The sequence below is a fragment of the Cephus cinctus genome, unplaced genomic scaffold (assembly GCF_000341935.2).
Source record: "Cephus cinctus unplaced genomic scaffold, Ccin1 Ccin1_scaffold0318, whole genome shotgun sequence".
Lineage (NCBI taxonomy): Eukaryota > Metazoa > Arthropoda > Insecta > Hymenoptera > Cephidae > Cephus > Cephus cinctus.
This window is the reverse complement of record NW_014333019.1, coordinates 40,277-42,133: the sequence shown is the minus strand read 5'-3', so window position 1 is coordinate 42,133 and position 1,857 is coordinate 40,277. Positions and strand designations below refer to the sequence as shown.

The 1,857-nt window shown below is 39.0% G+C and overlaps 1 long non-coding RNA gene across 1 annotated transcript; it reads left to right on the top strand.

Annotated features, from left to right (window-relative positions):
* The first annotated feature begins 350 nt into the window (after nucleotides 1–350).
* On the top strand, nucleotides 351–1,495 carry LOC112494164. Its single transcript, XR_003059354.1, has 3 exons — nucleotides 351–459; nucleotides 1,127–1,309; nucleotides 1,421–1,495. It is a non-coding gene; the product is annotated as an uncharacterized LOC112494164 (long non-coding RNA).
* Nucleotides 1,496–1,857: the final 362 nt, after the last annotated feature.

The window sequence follows — 1,857 nt, the reverse complement described above, 5'->3', positions numbered from 1 at the left end:
GTCACGCGACATTTCCTCGACCTGTCTGGTCTATCGTGTCCCTTGAACATCTACTATATTTGTATGTGTATGAACGCGGTGGGATAACGTGTCAGGTTCGGATAATTCAGCCCGTTATCGGTCGGACGTTTCCCACTCATTGGAATAACAGAGTAGCTCGTTTGATTGTCATGAAAACGCACCGATGACATTAGGAAATCTCAATAGGGATCGTACAATCAATATATAAATTCTAGTCACTTTGCCAAGTGCTGTTTGCAAATTGTCGAGTATTCACGACCTGGTACTTCGTCCGGACGTCAACGGTTAAAACTCATGAACAAAGCTACTGGTATGCAGTGGCGATATAACAGTACGGGACATAGGACGCGATCTGTAAATTGTGTTTTGAGGTTCGTAAGAACAAAAAACGATAAATGAGAACGAAAAAGATTGGAGTCAAGAATGTGACAAAGAAGGGTACTGAATATATTTGAAAAATCTTTTGTAATATTTTTAAATACTTTAACGGTGATTACCTGCATTCGTGACAGTACCATTGAGCTGTGTCGCTGTAAGAACTGATTTAGTCATTCAAGATTATTCTTTGACTGATTTATTCTGGATTTTCTTTCGTACAAAGCCTTTGAGTAATATGGAACGTTCCTTAATTGAAAGGTAAAACAGTGGTATAATATTCTTTATCAGGAAATACATGTTCGAATAGGGTTGTTCGGATCTATTACGTAAGCTAAGTTTAGCTTAACCGTTTATTTTATACAGTAGAACCAACTTCAGTTGGCACGAATGTTCTAAATAAACCAGTAAAACTAGAACAATGGAGGATATATAAAAACTTTTTAACAAAAATGCTATATAGATTTATGATCCCATTTCTATGTGCTTTACTGCCGTTAAGCGTGCGATGTTGTGTCAATGATTAGGAAAAATATACGTTGGCGCTATGACATAAAAAAATAAAAACAGCTCCGACTGATATTTACTTTATTGAACTATATATGGAAGGTGGTGAACAAGTAGTGCTAAAGGTCAAGGGTTGGTGATAAGACTGATAAGAGAATTAGAAAAGGGCGCCCCAACTGTCCTTTACCTTGCTGATTCTCGCTCCTTCGTTTTCATTTTCTAGCCACCAGCAGCTGGTTCTTCTATTGGCTGCCATGTCTCCTCCGAACTTTTTGCAATCACCTCGTAGCAGAATGGCCTTATTGCTCATCGTCCACGCCTCCAAGTTCTTCCGTTAAACCCGAAAAATTCGACACTGGGGGAAAAGAAAGAAAAATCGTATGATATATGTCTCCTATCTCTTAAGGTACGACAGCTGTTCCAGGTTATGATACTCGCTAAGGAACGTTCAGTCTCCATAATCCTACATTATTGCAATTAGAATCACATGGCATTAATCTTCCCTTATATCTCTTAGGATCGTAATATTCAAGACCGTAGCTACTCAGCTCACACTTGCACTGTGAAAAGACCACCGACCATTAACAACGAGGTAGTTATAGTCTCGAGGACGTTAATAGGCGAAGGGCTTAATTGTCAGGTTTCACTAATGGCTCTGACCGGTCCTAACGCTCTTGGATCTCGTATTTCTCCTAGGAGAGAAGGACGTACCATACTCAGCCTGGGAAATTCAGAGTAGCTTACAAAGTACCCTGATCGACCATCAAATGGCTGTGGTAAGTTATACTGCTGATTTGTTTAATCTATGCATCTTTTTTTCTTTTTCTTTCTCCCTTTTAGTCAAAAATTCATATGAGTATTATTGGCGCTTTTTCGTGATGCTGATTTCTTGGGTGATATGTGTGATTATGCTGTTTTTGAAACAGAACTGTATGATTGCAGACAGTTTCGGTT